The 19,521-nt window shown below is 43.4% G+C and overlaps 1 protein-coding gene across 3 annotated transcripts in view; it reads right to left on the bottom strand.

Annotated features, from left to right (window-relative positions):
- Window positions 1-19,521, bottom strand: part of LOC118385661 (leucine-rich repeat and fibronectin type III domain-containing protein 1-like protein) — a 134,545-nt gene that overhangs the window by 45,859 nt on the left and 69,165 nt on the right. For all 3 annotated transcript variants that reach the window (XM_035772885.2, XM_035772893.2, XM_035772880.2), the window contains exon 2: window positions 10,780-10,977. The gene's annotated coding sequence lies outside the window, so the exon portion shown is untranslated. The remainder of the gene's footprint in view (window positions 1-10,779; window positions 10,978-19,521) is intronic.

The raw sequence follows: 19,521 nt of genomic DNA, 5'->3' as shown, positions 1-19,521 counted from the left end.
GGGTCTACCTTCTGTAGATTATCTATCTTTTTACATAGTTCCCTCCATCTCCAACATGAGTGAAAACACGAATATATCTGTATACAAGACAACTGGGAATGCATATACAGTTGTAGCAAAAGCACGCAGTCATCCACCCACACACTTACAAACTCATTTTATACAAATACACACGCAAATACACAAAACAGCAATGCACACACAACACACAGCACGAGTGCATGCGTAACCCACACACACACACACACACACACACACACACTGAAAAAAAAGATTGGTAGTCCTATTACATATGGAAAAGATCTTCCTGAAATGAGGTAGCGAGACAGATTTGAAGTGCTGCGAACTGCCGATGGCCGAGATGTTACCATCTCTCTCGTCGTAAAATGGCACTTGAATGTATTTATCGTGGTAATTCCATGCTCATGGCAAAGTACCCTAAACACACACACACTATCTGTATTTACGACAGCCTTTCTACAGCTACAGTTCTCAGCATTACAACTCAATGCACCAGGACATGCAATGGGATTTGTCATCGGCCATTAAAAAGGCCTTATGTTCTTCTCTGTGAATTGAATGGAATTGGAATGGAGATGTAGGATGCCATTGAATAGCTTCTCGCGTGTGACCAAGTGGCCGTCCGCCATACAGCATCAGCAGAAACATAGCAGCTGCCCATATGCATCTCATTTCAACCACCCATTTCACAGCTGCAGCTTGGATTCAAATCAAATCAAATCAAATGTATTTATATAGCCCTTCGTACATCAGCTGATATCTCAAAGTGCTGTACAGAAACCCAGCCTAAAACCCCAAACAGCAAGCAATGCAGGTGTAGAAGCACGGATTACGGGGCTGATGCTATGGTGAATACCAAACAGACGTAAAGCCATGGAAACCACGTTGAAACTCTTGAAATCTTTTTATTTATTTAACTTTTTTTGTACATACATTCAATTTGATCTAGTGAATAGAGGTGCGGTAGACACTGATCTCAAGGTCAAATCACTGTGTGAGACATTTAAGCTGCCATACATACCGTAATAGCCCACATAGCGTAAGTGGATCAAATGGGGAAGGATGCTCTGACAAACGTTTACCTCCTGGTCCTTCATAATTAAAAAGGAATTAACTGTACTGCCAGCCAACACAAAATCCAACTTAGCTTCCGTCAAGTGCTTATCCTGTAGCAATCCCGTCCTTTTAAAAACGACATGTCAACCGCTATTAGCAACTGTAAATTGCAGTTTTGCAGTGAATACAAATAAAGATTAACAGTAAACATACAGATGTGTTGCTCCGTTTTTGTATACATGGCGGGTCAGGTTGCGTTCAACTCGATAAGGGGAGATGCGGGTAAATGGCAAAACAACATGGCCGCTGTTAAATGTCCCTCTGTTAATCATCTCTCTCTCAGGCTAAGCTGCTGGAAGACAACACCATCGTCTAAAAGGTCAACAATCTGCTCTAAGAATGAGGGCCTGATTTCCAACTCCTCTCATATCACATATATTGAAGCCACAGCCCCGTCAGCTGGGGAAACATCATTATGTGGGCAGAAATCTCCCAAGGTACAGGGCTTAAAATGCCAAGCAGCTAACCGTCAGCTCTCTGGTGAATCTTGGTGTGGAGACTGGAGACAGTTGACACCCCAGAGCTTATTTACGGGATGAGCCTCCACTCTGCTCTGCTCTGACAGAATTCTCTGACCCCCGTGCCACCCCACAATGGAGATGGATTAGGCTGTCGGGCTGTGGAGTGGAACGGTCTGCAGTGCCCCGGGAAGGGCCCAGTCGATGAGAGGGGAGAAGAGAATAGGAGCAAGACCCAGAGCGGTTCACTACACATGGAGTAAACACAGCCAGGGCCACACTTGATGGCTGCCGTTTCCTCCACTCTTGAGACAAACAGAACACGGGATCGCTTGTCCCTCTGTTATTCAATGAGTCGAGCTTGTTTTAATGCTGAAGAGTTGTACAGGAGCACTAATGTATTCTGGTCTTGCTCGTACAAGACAGGCTACAAGCGTGTGCAAATACTAAGTCGTTAAAACATGAGCATCGTTCGTTTTTAATCATATAAATGACCAAGTTCCTACAGTATACATTGAAACATGAGGCAAGATGAAAAGAGCCGGGTAGAACGTGATGTCAGTAGTACACCAATGACCTCACATAGAGGAAGACTACGGGACTATATTTCAAGGGAGATGAATTAGTCTTCTCAGAAGGGCCTACCCACATAAACGGAGGGAGGAGATCTGGCACACGCAGACGTTTTGTTGTCTCAGCTTACCCATCTGCCTTTAGAGCAAGAACTTCATTGCGAGGACAATCGCATCGGTGCGCGATATTTAGTCACGTCGCATGAAGTGTTTGTTTATCACAGCAATGTGGCACCACATACTGTGTCTGGCTGACATGTTTTGACAGATATGCGCTCATGGCATTGTTTTCTGTGGTACGTAATGAGCTATAAATATCACAGTGGTGTTTTTTCCCCCCTACTTGATGGTATGAAGCCGATATTCAAACAGAAGAGTTCCACAAATATTTTTTTGGGGATAAGTAGACGTTTCTGGTTTGTGTGTTTGTTCAGAATGCTGCTCTGGTCTGGAGCTCATCCATTAGCCCACGGACCAAAGGCCTATCTCTCTCACATCCCATTACACACCACCGCCACTCTCCTCCTCAAATGGAGGGATGGACTGGAAAGAGAGAAAACAAAGTGCTTCAGCAAGACGCTGTGCCATGCAGCTCTGCTATTGGTCGGGGTGACCCTCAGAGTGTGCTCCGAGGTGTTCGGTCTCATAGCAACCGCAGACGAACAGGCAGACTAGGGGTCTAGGAGAAGGAGATTGGGTTTCAAAACCCCCGTAAATTGTATATTTGGAAACTTGTGTTTGTTTGTGCTTGGGCCTGTGTAGGATTGAGATGGACTGCGGCGGTGCTCAGAAGGAGGGAGACCGCAAGAGAGTCAATCATTTGACACACTGTCTCAGCCACTGAGGTATTTCAAGAGACACATGAACACCGAGGGGCAACATACCAGCATATCCTATATAGTACATTTACGGTATTGCTCGTAGATACCCACAGAGTTCCAGTAATTGCGCTAACGCTAGTTAGCATTGGCTCGCAAAACTACCTCTAGCTTCCTTCATACTGGCTACAGACACAGAAATGGTACCCAATGAGTTCATCTGACTCTGGAGAAGTAGACGAAGGGCCTCAGTGCTAAAATCCTGAAGTATCCTTTGAATCATTAACTCCGCTGAGTGACATCAACTATGCAGTATTAATGGGGAAACAAGGCAAAAAGAGCTTCTCGCCGTCTGTGCTCTTCAAATAAAATGGATAACGCACCCGCCGCACATTACAGTAACTGGGTTCTGTTTGATGCCCGGCACCAAGAAGACTTTCCTCAAGGGTATTTTGGAGCCATATTCAATGTGCTCCAGTTACAATACGACAGTACGACATTGTGTGATTATTGCAAGGCAAATAACCTCAGGGTTTAGTATATCCCACCGTACCATAAACCCAGTGAGCCTTCAAAAAAAAAACCCTGCTTTGACTGGAGCCTTTAGAGATCAACCATTTTGCTGTGAAACCCCACGATTGGCGTTTATACCTCAAAGTCGACGGACCCCTCGCCACACATCCCCCACATTGGCCACGACAAGCTACTGAGATCTAAGCCGCGCAGGGAATACAGTGCACGTCATGGGGATACCACCGCTAACACATAGCACTGCGATTGAATGATCCGCCCGCAATAGCCCCGCAGCATACCGCGACGCATACCGCAACACTAATCGAACGCGACTGGTCAGAATGTATGGGGTGCGTCCATTTCCCGCAGAGACACGGCAGGCCTCAAATGAGCGTGGAAATCAAAGCGCCAAGAAATAACTCGGTCGGCGGTGGACTTTACGTGGTGACACTGGCAAGCCAGGTTCCCTTTGAAAGCCCCTTTTTGCATGAAAGAGGCTAGGCGGGGGCCCTACTTGGTAGTCAGCCGTGCTAACTGAGCTCCATTCAGGATCTCCGCATGCAGCTGTTCCTCTAGGGGCTCGTCCGTTCGAAGAGATGAGACAAACTGTTTTAAAGGTGTACACTGCTTGTGGTGTCGGAAGTGGGGCTACCATGCTCTTTTTATATCATTTGAATATTCCGTTTCTTTACCCCCTCTTGGCATCTTACTTTGCGGTGACAAAAAATGGAGGAAAATAGTGACAAATTAGAGGAAAATAGTGCAATTGTAGAATGTGAAGCATATAGAATATTGTTTTTGTTTTACATTGAATCAGACACGGGTAGATTTGCGCATCACAATCTGCCCCGATTTTGCACGACTGGCATACTTTTCAGACTGCTGAATAGGTTCATATTTAAATCCGTGTGCCGTTTCTTCTGCTACACCCCGGCTGCTATTACTTTGGATGAAAGGCAGTGAGACATATTCAATGGTTTTAGAATTGTCAGATTGTTCCTCAAGTCTCACAGTCCCTTCATAGACAAGTCTGTGAAGCCTTTGTCTGACTGTCACATCACTGCATTACTGTGTGGTTCACCCAGATAAAATAACGTAGCTTCCCATAAAATAAAGTTTTTTAAAATAACAATGAATAAAGGTGGTATATGATGTTGTGCTATCCCCAAAATATGGTCATTTAACAGACTTTTATCCAAAGCTGTCAACAGTAAGACATACGCAATATACAGTATGTGGCCCATGTGGGAATGAAACACACAACCCCGCTGCTGCCTGAACCATGCTCTAAACCATCGATGGTATTATAACTACCATACATGGAAATCAAGTGATTTTATCCACGTGTGATGCTTGGATAAAAAAAAAGTTTAATTTCTGTCCGTTTGCCTATTTCTTATTCCTCCATCATGTGAAAAAGAGCCGGTCCTTCAGCCTCAGAGCATTATAAAATCCACTCGAGTATGCTTCATCAACCAATCCTATGCAAAACTAGCTGAAATCAAGTATTCCATGGCCATACCGTAATGTGAATCTACACTGTTTGCCTAGTATTACTAAAACTAGAAAATGCATAGAGAATTCATGAATTCCCCCCTGTCCCGCAGTAGAAAATGTCCTTCGGTTTTTTGCCTATGTTTCATGTGATTATAGTTGTGCTGCAAGGGTACCCAAGGGGAAAGGATCTCTGCAGTCTGTGATGGGACCCAGTACAGTTTGATTGAGTCCGATTTCAGAGCCACTCTCTTCTGTCACATCTCCCTGGAAAAGGGTTTGAATAATCTCTAGCAGCTTCAGCAGACTTGCTCCATTTCACAGCGACTCCCAGTGAATTACCCTGGGAGAAGACACACTCCCTCCCTGGATATATCTGCCTCGACTCATCCCTGTCTCCCACTGCCCCCCCACCGAACCCATCCATACATGTCCCGCATCTACATCCCTTCATCTCTCTCTCTCTCCTCTTTCACCTTTGCCTCAGCTCCCATATCCATCCATCGTAATCTCCAACATATGGAAAACATTAATGAGAATGAAATAATCTGATATGGCAGAAGAGGATCATTTGTACAACAATCTAATAAGAATCTGGTAAGATTTTGTATGTGCTGCCTTATATGACAGTGGTGTATTTGTATATGTGTTGCCTTATATGACAGTGGTGTATTTGTATATGTGCTGCCTTATATGACAGTGGTGTATTTGTATATGTGCTGCCTTATATGACAGTGGTGTATTTGTATATGTGCTGCCTTATATGACAGTGGTGTATTTGTATATGTGCTGCCTTATATGACAGTGGTGTATTTGTATATGTGCTGCCTTATATGACAGTGGTGTATTTGTATATGTGCTGCCTTATATGACAGTGGTGTATTTGTATATGTGTTGCCTTATATGACAGTGGTGTATTTGTATATGTGCTGCCTTATATGACAGTGGTGTATTTGTATATGTGCTGCCTTATATGACAGTGGTGTATTTGTATATGTGTTGCCTTATATGACAGTGGTGTATTTGTATATGTGCTGCCTTATATGACAGTGGTGTATTTGTATATGTGCTGCCTTATATGACAGTGGTGTATTTGTATATGTGTTGCCTTATATGACAGTGGTGTATTTGTATATGTGTTGCCTTATATGACAGTGGTGTATTTGTATATGTGTTGCCTTATATGACAGTGGTGTATTTGTATATGTGCTGACAGTGGTGTATTTGTATATGTGCTGCTTATATGACAGTGGTGTATTTGTATATGTGCTGCCTTATATGACAGTGGTGTATTTGTATATGTGTTGCCTTATATGACAGTGGTGTATTTGTATATGTGTTGCCTTATATGACAGTGGTGTATTTGTATATGTGCTGCCTTATATGACAGTGGTGTATTTGTATATGTGTTGCCTTATATGACAGTGGTGTATTTGTATATGTGTTGCCTTATATGACAGTGGTGTATTTGTATATGTGTTGCCTTATATGACAGTGGTGTATTTGTATATGACAGTGGTGTATTTGTGCTGCCTTATATGACAGTGGTATTTGTATTTGTATATGTGGTGTATTTGTATATGTGTTGCCTTATATGACAGTGGTGTATTTGTATATGTGCTGCCTTATATGACAGTGGTGTATTTGTATATGTGTTGCCTTATATGACAGTGGTGTATTTGTATATGTGCTGCCTTATATGACAGTGGTGTATTTGTATATGTGGTGTATTTGTATATGTGTTGCCTTATATGACAGTGGTGTATTTGTATATGTGCTGCCTTATATGACAGTGGTGTATTTGTATATGTGCTGCCTTATATGACAGTGGTGTATTTGTATATGTGTTGCCTTATATGACAGTGGTGTATTTGTATATGTGCTGCCTTATATGACAGTGGTGTATTTGTATATGTGTTGCCTTATATGACAGTGGTGTATTTGTATATGTGCTGCCTTATATGACAGTGGTGTATTTGTATATGTGCTGCCTTATATGACAGTGGTGTATTTGTATATGTGTTGCCTTATATGACAGTGGTGTATTTGTATATGTGTTGCCTTATATGACAGTGGTGTATTTGTATATGTGCTGCCTTATATGACAGTGGTGTATTTGTATATGTGCTGCCTTATATGACAGTGGTGTATTTGTATATGTGCTGCCTTATATGACAGTGGTGTATTTGTATATGTGCTGCCTTATATGACAGTGGTGTATTTGTATATGTGCTGCCTTATATGACAGTGGTGTATTTGTATATGTGCTGCCTTATATGACAGTGGTGTATTTGTATATGTGTTGCCTTATATGACAGTGGTGTATTTGTATATGACAGTGCTTGCCTTATATGACAGTGGTGTATTTGTATATGTGTTGCCTTATATGACAGTGGTGTATTTGTATATGTGCTGCCTTATATGACAGTGGTGTATTTGTATATGTGCTGCCTTATATGACAGTGGTGTATTTGTATATGTGTTGCCTTATATGACAGTGGTGTATTGGTATATGTGCTGCCTTATATGACAGTGGTGTATTTGTATATGTGTTGCCTTATATGACAGTGGTGTATTGGTATATGTGCTGCCTTATATGACAGTGGTGTATTTGTATATGTGCTGCCTTATATGACAGTGGTGTATTTGTATATGTGTTGCCTTATATGACAGTGGTGTATTTGTATATGTGTTGCCTTATATGACAGTGGTGTATTTGTATATGTGCTGCCTTATATGACAGTGGTGTATTTGTATATGTGCTGCCTTATATGACAGTGGTGTATTTGTATATGTGTTGCCTTATATGACAGTGGTGTATTGGTATATGTGCTGCCTTATATGACAGTGGTGTATTTGTATATGTGCTGCCTTATATGACAGTGGTGTATTTGTATATGTGTTGCCTTATATGACAGTGGTGTATTTGTATATGTGTAGCCTTATATGACAGTGGTGTATTGGTATATGTGTTGCCTTATATGACAGTGGTGTATTTGTATATGTGCTGCCTTATATGACAGTGGTGTATTTGTATATGTGTTGCCTTATATGACAGTGGTGTATTTGTATATGTGTTGCCTTATATGACAGTGGTGTATTTGTATATGTGCTGCCTTATATGACAGTGGTGTATTTGTATATGTGCTGCCTTATATGACAGTGGTGTATTTGTATATGTGTTGCCTTATATGACAGTGGTGTATTTGTATATGTGCTGCCTTATATGACAGTGGTGTATTTGTATATGTGTTGCCTTATATGACAGTGGTGTATTGGTATATGTGCTGCCTTATATGACAGTGGTGTATTTGTATATGTGCTGCCTTATATGACAGTGGTGTATTTGTATATGTGTTGCCTTATATGACAGTGGTGTATTTGTATATGTGCTGCCTTATATGACAGTGGTGTATTTGTATATGTGTTGCCTTATATGACAGTGGTGTATTGGTATATGTGCTGCCTTATATGACAGTGGTGTATTTGTATATGTGCTGCCTTATATGACAGTGGTGTATTTGTATATGTGTTGCCTTATATGACAGTGGTGTATTTGTATATGTGCTGCCTTATATGACAGTGGTGTATTTGTATATGTGTTGCCTTATAAGCCTTTATATTTCATACACAATTGAATAAATGAAATGATGCCAACGAAGATATGGTATGACATATTTAAGACAAAATACCGTATACGAATTATATGAGTCACCTATAAATATTTATGAAAAGTATCTTCTGAGAATGTAACCTCTACAAAAGTAAAGGATTTCCTTAATAGGTTTCACATTAGTTTTTTTGAAAGTCAAAAAAAAAAAAAAAACATGACAATTTCTACAACAAAAATACAATATTTGTATATACATTTTCATGTATGAGTCTCCATGGTGAATGTTGGGCAGCACTGGACTGTTGCTTTATCTATGGCTTTGGTCTCCCATCCGGGGTTTTAATTAAACCCATCCCTGCTTAGGTTTGATATCTATCACCGACCGACTACTACCAATGTGCTACCGTGAGAATGGCTGTTGAGAGATCTCCACTTAATAACCAAATAGATTCACTGCTGCTATCAAAGTCATTTCTCCTCATCTCCTCACTCCTTCTCTTCCTCATCTCCTCTCCTCGTCTTCTTCTTCTGATCATCCTCCTGTCCTCCTCCTGCTCTTCCTCCTCGCTGCAGACTGCTTCTTTTTTTCCAAAAGTGTCACATTGCATGCCGTCAATGACGTCAGACAGTGGTATGCAAGTGCTTTGAAATGGGTATGTCCCATGTACGTGAGACTTCAGACGGTATGCGTTTTATATAACGCATGCAACATTTCTGTTATGTCTAAATGTTAACCAACCCGTCCGTATAAGTCGGATATTACGAGAGTCTTCTAAGTGTATTTGCTGCCATATGTATTACTGACAAGTTCCAGGTAAAACATACAGGAATCTTGTTCAATTCTTCTATAGCTTTTCCATATGGGATCCTGCTATCCTACCCTCTCTGATCTGCTCTTCATCCCCTACCCTATAGACTATCCATCAACCAATCCAACATTCTACCAATCCACCTATGCATCCACCCTCAAACCCAACCAGCCATTCAACCAGCCACCCCTCTGTAAAGTCAACATTCAAGATGGCTCCAAAATGTTCAAATCGTTACAAGGGTATTCTTCTCTGTTTTTCTCCATTAACTCAAAGATGTGGAAATATCAATTTATGCACATTTAACACCACCACCTGCCCCAAAATGACCTGTTGGCATTTCTAGCGCAGTGTTTTCCTTAAATAAAAAATCTTAACAACATGCAAATAGAAAAAGGGCACTTTAGGGTCCGTTACGTGTTTCTACGGAAATGTCAAGGTCTCAGAATAGCTGAGACATACTGCAAGACCTATCCAGGCAAATGACAAAATGACTCACTCAGACTGCACGCTGTGTTATCTTCAAGCATTATCCCCGTTTCTCTTTTCTGTTACAGCTCGTTCAGTGATCAATTCACCGCTAAATGTAGGATGCACATCAATGTTACTGGCTTTTAAAGCAACATCGAAAGTGCCTGAATAAATTAAGACTGGCACACAAGACAACCATGGGTGCACATAGGCACAGCTACAGTATTCTTTTCAACTTCACAAGTAGTAGTTGAGTTTGTGCTAATATACAAGCAGATTTGACTTATGTATAATGTTGTGGTAGGTTCTGCCCCATTAAGGGGCCAGTCACTTTGCGTTAAGGTACAGTTAACTTGTGACCCCAGGCCAGACAGGGGCCGCTGCCTCAGGGGACAGGCTACAGCAGGTCCCTGTACTTGATAGAGGCTGTGACACTGACCTTTGACCTTAAACCTCCACACACTAAGGGCAGCTCTCCCAGAGGGACGTTGTAGCAGGTGCCGCCATGGCAACCGGTTGTGAAAAGTTAAACCGGCCCTTAAACCTCAGCCAAGACGAATAGGAACGGCTTCCTTTAAATTCTGTCAATTCAGTTCTTGGAAATGAGATCCCACAAACCCAACTGGTGGTTTAGGGTTGGGATTTGGACTCATCAAAAATCACCATTATTGATGGGCCAGATGGCCAGCAGATTGGAAATTGTGCGGGAGCTGTCTCTCGTCTTGGATATGGCAACGTTCCCCCTCCGTGCCTCTGAAATCAAGTCCAAGACAGCTGTCCGCCATCAAGCCACTGCTGCCTCACTACAATATTCAATGGAAAGTCTGTCCGTTATGCACACAGTGTGCTGTTCAAGACGAGATGTATCGAGGCACGCCGCACTGACATACATACCTCTATCTGGGGTGGTCTGGCAGGGTCGTGATCCTCATGAAGACTGTGTGGGCTGTGTTGGCCTAGCAGAGGAGGGCAGACATGGGCAGCTATGTGGTCAGGGTGCCGGTGAGCAGGCGGTAAGGTTGACTACCCAAGCAGCATCTGGGTGTCGGTACTGGGAACTAAAGGAAACAACTGGGAAGGATGTCCATTGACCTGTGGGTGAAAGAGAGAGAGCGAGAGAGACACACAACATGATATACACTGACTGTACAAAACATTAAGAACACCTTCCCAATATTGAGTTGCAATTCGTCAGGGCATGGCAGCGCTCCACAATGCCACTTAATATAATGTTTATACACCCTACATTACTCATCTCATATGTATATACTGTACTCTATACCACCTACTGCATCTTGCCATCTTTATGTAATACATGTATCACTAGCCACTTTAAACAATGCCACTTAATATAATGTTTACATACTCTACATTACTCATCTCATATGTATATACTGTACTCTATACCAACTACTGCATCTTGCCTATGCCGTTCTGTACCATCACTCATTCATATATCTTTATGTACATATTCTTCATCCCTTTACACTTGTCTGTATAAGGTAGCTGATGTGAAATTGTTAGGTTAGATTACTCGTTGGTTATATCTGCATTGTCGGAACTAGATGCACAAGCATTTCGCTACACTCGCATTAACATCTTCTAACCATGTGTATGAGACCAAAGAAATTGGATTTGATTTGATGTTGACTCCACAGTCCCCACAGTTGTGTCAAGTTCGCTGAATGTCCTTTGGGTGGTGGACCATTCTTGATACACAAGGGAAACTGTTGAGCGTGAAAAAACCCAGCAGCATTGCAGTTCAGGACACAAACCGGTGCGCCGGGCACCTACTACCATACCTCGTTCAAGGGCACTTCAGTCTTTTGTCTCGCCCATTCACCCTCTGAATGGCACACATACAAACAATCCATGTCTCCATTGTCTCAAAGCTTAAAAATCCTTCTTTAACCTGTATCCTCCCCTTCATCCACACTGATTGAAGTGGATTTAACAAGTGACATCCATAAGGTATCATAGCTTTCACATGGATTCACCCGGTCAGTCTTTGTCACGGAAAGAGCAGGCGTAACGTTTTGTACACTCAGTGTACATGCTTGATATGTTTGAAGAAAGAAAAATGTGGGATGCACTAACATCGGGTAGGTTGTAGAACAATCTACCAACAACTAAATCAAAATCAGAGAACAGTTATGTGGTACGACGCAAAACATTCCACAATTGATTCTACCCCATTCCAGACTGGATTCGATCCGAGATGTATTCTATCAACGTATATATGCGCTGCTCAACTTAACGATAATATCCTCATCTTTATTCTATTCTATGTATTCTAATCTGAGAGTTCGTGACAGATCTACTCCCCCCTAAAACGGTCCATTCTCCGGGTGACCTCTCAGGGGGAGAGCCGAGTTAAACTCTGCAGCGACTCCAAATCAGCCCAACTCGCCGCCTCACACTCCGGCTTAGAACTTTGTGCACACGCTGTCGGGAAATATGCCCCCAGAGTAGCAGAGCATATTTGCATTTTGCAGAGAGGAAAAACAGTGCATGATAACAACACACGGATGCACTTGTCAAGTCCTTACTAACACAGGGAGAGGAAAATAACAGACTCGCTCACACACAACCCAAACAAAGAGACTGATGGTTAACTCTGGGGTTATGTATGTACATTGTTGACCTGCTTTCAAACTAGACGGGAAGGAATTGGGTTTTTATTTCATCCGGGTATTTACCTACAAACACATTCCCGTCTTACACTCCTTCGCTCTTTCCCACCTTCCCATCCCTCTTTCTTCTCTCCTCTCTCCCTCGCTCAGCAGTATGATCGTAATTGGACAACCACTCATTAGCGTCTGCATGACAAAACCCCATATGCTCCCATTGGTTTCATGATCTAGCGAGAGGCTTGGTGGTGGCACAGGTTGCCACGAAAAAGCATTTGCCGTCATTTACAGAAATAGGAAGGGAGAAGACACTACCTATGGTATTATTGATAACAAGTCATCAGTGTAGCCATGTGTAAAGGGGTAGCTCACGTTTCCCTGATCTACCATTTCCCTGCATTTTTGATCCTCCATATGTACTGAGCTGAAAGTTGGAGTTGAAAACCGCTCGATGTGTCACCTGAATTGAAATGCCCAGGCTGGCCCTTTTGTCTGTGGCGCGTGCCCTCTCTGTACCCACATGCTCTGTGTGTTTGAACAGACCTGAACCCAACTCTGGGACGTGTCACACACAGGAATCTGTGACCGTTCGCCGGACCCAGATGAGCACAGCGTCAAATGTCTTGCCTAGTTAAATAAAGGTTAAATAAATGCAACAACAAACGAAAAGAATATGGGGGAGCTGAGTGATCAGATGTAACCGTCAGCTCAACAGCCCCGTCAACCAGCAGAAAAACAACACCACTTTGATCAGACGGAAAAGACGTTCATTTTCCAAACCACAACACACACATCAGACAGGAAACACTGGCAGCTGCTGTATGTGAATGAGGGGAGTGTGTGGATAGTGTCGGGTAAACGCGCCTGTTGTGTCTGAAATATCCACTTAGGCACAAGAACCCTGAATAAATAGAGAATGCATTAAGATGTTTATTTAAAAAAAAAAAATGTAAGTGTGTGTTTGTGTGTGAAAACTGATGTGTGAGTGCATGACTGGGGAATGTGTAGAAAGTACACATACGTGTGCGCATCTCACTGACACGTCTCCTCGCCGTGAATAACCAATCTGTCCATAGGGGACATGCAGCGCTGTCTGACCTCGCACAGCTGTTCACGAGGAGAGGATTATACACGTCTTAACATACAAAGGAATCGGTCAGCCACATAAATACTACTGGAAAGTCATTCCGGTGTCCATGCATAGTACACACTTAAATACATCAAAGATAAACCACGTCGGTACTCATATTGGCAGTCAGTGAGACACTTGTGATTCTGAGTGCGTCACCGTGTCTGGAGATTGGAGAGGGCTCTAGAAGGTCCAGTGGCTTATTCCAGAACAGTGGGCGAAGCACTGTGGGTGGATAGATGCCGAGATGTCACTTTGCATTGAGCAGAGCGAACGCTTTATAATTGGAGCCTACTCTCGCGATCTGCAGGGTGGAGAGCGACGGCCTCAGCGTGGTGTGAATCCAGTCACTCGTATTACAGCAGCGTTCCAAGTCACACACCCCTGTCGCCTCTACTGCAAAACCAACCGAAGGAGTGAGGCACCTCGTGTGAAACTGATGGGTTAGCGCTCACCACGATACATTACAATAAATTACGCTTAAAAAGTCTCTGAACGCATGCGATGCAAATGGTCCAATCTTATCTTCTTCTCCCCAGCTTTGGTACCAAGGCGACAGATGCAAGACTACTGATAACTGACCGGCAGATGTGAGCCTAGCGAAATCCCAAGGGAACATTTCTCCGCATTACTGCCAACAGATACTAATCTGCTTTGCAAGCAGGGGGACAATTCAACTAGGTTTTTTAGCAAAGGCATCACATTTGCTCCTCATTACGAGTATGCAAACGGATCTCGACACACCCTCACTCCCCAGAATCCAAGCGTCCAGTGGACCTAGCGTTCGGCTTATTGGCGTCTATTATTGGTCTGATTATCTCCCAAGTTAATGTCCTCCCTCCTTGTGGCTGTCATTTGCCAAATGCTGGTGTGGATGTGTTTCTGACACCTCTGGAGTACGGGCCTGTTTGCAGGCGATGCAGTCGAGCGTCTCTCTCCTCAGCCTATCCTCTGTCTGTCTCGACAGCGGCTGTAGCAAGGCCCAGCTCGCCTCCTCTCTCTCTCTGACTGCACCGCTAACGATTTAGTCTATATATAACCCCCCCCCTGTTTGCATTTCCCTCCTTTTCTCATCTCATGCTCTAGCACTGCACCAGACCCATGCATCTAAACCCCATTTCCATTAAAACTCCACAGCGGGTACCACAATAAGACACGTTGGTGTGGATAAAGAACGGCACAGTTTGAGTGAAAGGCTCAATATTTGCTGGTTGCTAGTTTTTGACGGTTGTGGCAAAGATGAAAGAAGAAGACGGCAAATGTGAGCACATGAGGTGCGGTGAACGAGGGGGGGAGAGACGTGCCTGTTCTTCTGCCAGATAGCGCCGAGGGCTCTATGTCTTACTGCAGTCAATCCAGAATGTCTGGCGGAGACGGATGTAATCTGCTGAACACCAGCGTGTTCATGTCAACGCCGTTCCCATCTCGGCTTGTAGACAGTCCTCGGCGCAGTGACATCGTGAACATTCGATTGCCTTCCAACATCAAACGTGTCATTGCAGTTATGTAAAAGTATAAAGACAAAAATGACATCAACGGCATGGTGGTCCAAATAACACAACTGCTGTATTTTAACACCGATAAACACATCTGTTTAAATATGTCATTTGGTATACGTCAGTGTAGCAAGCCAGGCAACTAAAAGCAACTTTATTTTTTTGGTCCGTTTCTAGCTAGGTAGCACTCCCTAAAAAACTGCCACTTCTATGCAGCTACGACCGGAAGTGGCTTTTCGTAGCAGGTTAGGAAAGCGTTTTTTTTCGCTAACCCTAACCCCAACCCTTTTCCTAAACTTAACCTAAGTTCTCCTAACCTGCAAAAAATAATCACTTCCATTCGTAGCTGTTTCGAAGTGGCGTGTTTTTAGGGAATCTCCTAATGTTAGCCAGTTCAAATAATGACCAAAGCATAGCTGACGACATCTTAACTTTAGCCAATTTGTGTTCATTATTACAGGAAGATAAATCAGAACAAGGTCATTATTTACAAGGTAATGATAATTACCTGATAATGATAGATAATCAAATAAAATCAAATGTTATTGATCGCATACACATATTTAGCAGAATGATAATGACCTGAAATGGTCTCTTCACACAGACAGTGTGGTGAAGACGTCGCAACAGCACATATTGAACCTCAGGAGGCTGAACAAATTCGGCTTGGCCCCTAAGACCCTCACAAAAATCTCAGATGCACCATTGAGAGCATCCTGCCAGGCGGTAATTGCACTGTTAGCAACCGCAGGGCTTTCCAGAGGGTGGTGCGGTCAGCCCAACGCAATACTGGTGGCGCCCTGCCTGCCCTCCAGGACATCTACAGCACCCGGTGTCACAGGAAGGTCAAGAAGATCATCAAGTACCTCAACCACCCGAGCCACGGCCTGTTCACCGCGCTACCATCTAGAAGACAAAGACGGTGAAGGTGCATCATAGCTAGGAACAAAAGACTATCAATCAAACAGTCACCACAAGCCAGTACCTTGCCATGAACCTTAGTCACTATTCTAGCCAACTACCATTCGGTACTCTACCCTGGTGCCCTATGTGCATAGAGTCATTGAACACTGGTCACTTTAATAGTGTTTACATACTGTTTTACCCACTTTATAGGTACAGCATATTCTGGTCATGGCTCATCCTTAATAACTTAATATTATTGGTAGGTATTACTGCACTGTTGGAGCTAAAAATACAAGCATTTAGGCTACAATCCTTAGGAATCCTCACCCAGTTGACTACTTTGACTACTTTAAAATGGCGGAAGCAGGGTGGAAGCCCTCAATGGCGCTGTCAATGCTAAAACGGCCTTCTGGTAACTAGAGGCCTCTATCATTCTCTATGGGTGTGCACTGTCTCGTTGCTGGTAACCCTGACAACGGACGCTGCTACAGGGTCAGACTTTTCCATTTGAGACATGGAAAACCAACAGTCGCAGGACGGTCTACAGACATTCCACCGTGGAATTAAATTAAATGTTGTTTTGACCAGCGACACTTGTCCTATTCTAATTGCCTACGGACATGTTGTTAGACCAAGTATAAACCAGCCTTAAAGAACCACTGAAAACGCACACGTTTTTTTTCTATTCCTCATTATCAAAACAAGATTTCAGTCTTTGAGGTGTGTTTCCTGACCGTTTCTGGATTTGTCCCCCATGAGACACTGTGGATGGGGAAAGCCTCTTTCATTTCCTCAAAATCCCCAGAATCATAAGATATAACTCAAGAAATCTGTATTAAACATTGACGTGTTGGTCGATGATGTTTCAGTTGCTACATTTCACATCTAACTAAGGTGTTTAGTGCAGTGTTTCTCAAGTTAAAAAATGTGTGAGGTGTCGTTCTATGTAAACAGTTGGCGCTGCTGGGCAGGTCTGTCTCACTGGGGACAAATGACCTGCCCTCCTGGACACCTACAGCTCCCGATGTCACAGGAAGGCCAAAAAGATCATCAAGGACAACAACCATCCGAGCCACTGCCTGTTCACCCCGCTATCATCCAGAAGGCGACAAAGCTGGGACCCGAGAGACTGAAAAACAGCTTCTATCTCAAGGCCATCACTGCCAACATACAGACTCAAATCTCTGGCCACTTGAATAATTGGACTTAATAAAGGGATCACCAGTCACCTTAAATAATGCCACTTTAATAATGTTTACATATCCTACATTACGCATCTCGTATGTACGGTGTTCTATACCATCTACTGCATCTTGCCTATGCCGCACGGCCATCGCTCATCCATATATTTACATGTACATATTCTATTCATCCCTTTACATGTGTGTGCATTTGGGTGTATAAGGTAGTTGTTGTGAATTTTTTTTTATATTACTTGTTAGATACTACTGAATAGTCGGAACTAGAAGCACAAGCATTTTGCTACACTCGCATGAACCTCTCTGTGCACGGAACCCGCTAGTGGGCTGAAATTCCACAACATACGGTGATCGCTACATAAATAGTCATATTAACATTTGCTAACCATGTGTATGTGACCAATACAATTTGATTTGATTTGACTGTCTATGCAGATTGGATCGAGAGCAATCACTGCAGCAGTTGACCCCATGTTAGTGGGCAAACGGACATCGTCAAATCAAAACTCAACCTTAATTTACCCGGTGTGACGCAGGGATTTTCCAAACTCCGTTTTAGACGAGACTGACTTTATGGCCTAAATGATCCTTTCACACTTTGCAGTCAATTGTGCCACTCGATGAACTGTTTCTGAGTAATACCGATGCCACATCGGCCGTTTTGTAAGGTAGGTGTAGCTTTGTAAAGGCAGTCCCCCTTTAACAACAGATTTTTTTTAAGGCTGCCATAGTAAATAGACGGTCTCCGTTCCTGTCATTTTCTTTCAACCTACTGTTGAGACTAGCCTAGGTCGTAATCAGTGGAGGCTGCTGAATGGAAGGGCATCAAACCATGTGTATATGATGTGTTTGATACCATTCCACTCAATCCACTCCAGCCTATTGCCACGAGCCCGTCCTCCCCAATTAAGGTGCCACCAACCTCCAGTGGTTGCAATAGTAGAATGAACCAGGTCCCAATTTCAAAATCAGCTAGCCCATGTCAGCTAAATAGATTTAGCTAAGTAGTTGAGTGAGGCTATCCAGCTATCTAAACCTTTGTAGTTATGATGGCAAGATTACGTGTCAAGCGGCCTAGACTTCCGATGGGGTCACCTCCACTTGATTTGGTTGTAATATTTGAGTCGTGCAGACATCATTAGAACGCACAAAAGACATGGCAAATTTTTTTAGAATTGCAGGAAATAAGCATTAAAACTACTACACTGCCTCTCTGCCAACAAGAGGTGTGTGAACAGTTGAACAGTTGTGTCATGGACAGGTTTTTGTGTGTGTGTGTGTGTGTTTGTGTATTAACACCCCTGTTAATATACTGATAAATGACTATATCCATCTGGGTCGTCTCATATTAAGGTTCTACTTTGACCAGGCACATGGACCTCAGTCGATCTGTACAATACAGCCCAGAGATTGTAAACAATTCTAGCTTCCTTTTACTTCTTGAAACCCTTTATCTGATGTATTGTCCGGGCACTTGAAAGTAGGACTGTTTTTCTTCATTGACTTCCACTGCCCTGAAATTGTGGAGGTGCTTTGCCATCGTGTTGTGATATTTTTCCACTAAATTGACTTAATTCGATCAGGCTCGGCACAAGGTCCTCCAGCATGGGCTATATTTAAGAGCAAATCCTCATGACCTTTTGGGAGCTCTGTGTCCGCTGGATGCCAGCCACTTAGCCTCACTCTCTCCCTCCAAGACTGAGTGCACCAGGGTGGAAGAGTTAAGCTCGCCCAGATCCTCAGGCTGATTAGGACTGAAACCCCTTCATCTCAATGTTGGCACAACACAACGATGTTGTTCCTGCTTTTACCATGTCCCCCATGTCCCCCATCTCTCTATATCTCTTTGTCTGTCTCACTCTCCTCCTGGGTCCCAGTCTCTCACTTCAGCAAACAGCTTGACCTTGAGATGTCCTGGCCCTCCCTCCCCGCTCCATCCCTCGCCTCAGCCTCCCCTCCCCTCCGGCTGCATCTGTACTCATTCATTTATCCATTTCTTTATTTTGTGACAACCGGCTATCCTCTCCGCCTGAACGGCCATCGTGATGTAACGTGAGTGGTTGCTTGACGAACACCCTTACGCCTCTAACTCCTGGCGCTGTGTCCTCTGCCTCACGTACGTCAGAATCAGCTCCTCTAATAGGGACGTTGACGGGCAGAGGAGAGGGAACCCTGGTGAGGCCCCCTATCATTACTGACCGGCAACGTGAGCAGACACGCTAATGGGCTGCGGTGTTGGAACAGGCATTAGAGCCCATGCTATTTACATTCTCTGA

Source organism: Oncorhynchus keta, chromosome 1 (assembly GCF_023373465.1).
Source record: "Oncorhynchus keta strain PuntledgeMale-10-30-2019 chromosome 1, Oket_V2, whole genome shotgun sequence".
NCBI classification, from domain to species: domain Eukaryota; kingdom Metazoa; phylum Chordata; class Actinopteri; order Salmoniformes; family Salmonidae; genus Oncorhynchus; species Oncorhynchus keta.
The sequence above is the reverse complement of the archived record's forward strand: the minus strand, read 5'-3'. Positions and strand labels throughout refer to the sequence as shown.